This window comes from Podarcis muralis, chromosome 1, assembly GCF_964188315.1.
Source record: "Podarcis muralis chromosome 1, rPodMur119.hap1.1, whole genome shotgun sequence".
NCBI lineage: Eukaryota > Metazoa > Chordata > Lepidosauria > Squamata > Lacertidae > Podarcis > Podarcis muralis.
In genome coordinates, this window is record NC_135655.1 from 23,352,595 (window position 1) to 23,353,127 (window position 533).

Sequence of the window (533 nt, forward strand, 5' to 3'; positions counted from 1 at the left end):
TTTAGAAGACACCCCTGCGTAGGGAAGTTGTTTAATGTTTAATTATGTTTTTACATATGTTGGAAGGCATTCAGAGTGGCTGGGGCAACCCAGTCAGATGGGTGGGGTATTATTATTAGTATTAATAAGGAGTGCTTTTTCTGGGGGGACACAGGGGTATGCATACCCCTAAACATTTTGTGAATCTAAGTTTGGCCTTATTGAGGGGCAGCATTTCAATATGAGTATGAAAATGGGAGTACCCCTAATCATTTTTTTAGAAAAAAAAGCACTAATAATAATAATAATAGAATAAGATGTTCCTATTTTCATCTGAGAAATGCTATGCTGGCAGTAATAATAAAGCATTCATTCATCTGAGAAATGCTGGAGGATATGTACTGAACCGAGGCATCCAGTTGTTGTTGTTGTTGTTGTTATTATTATTGTTTGTTTGTTTGTTTGTAGGTATTGCTTTCCCCCTACAACTCTTCAAGGCATGTATTCCTATTCTAGGGCTTATAAATGTCTGTGTCTATATAATTTTATTGTTT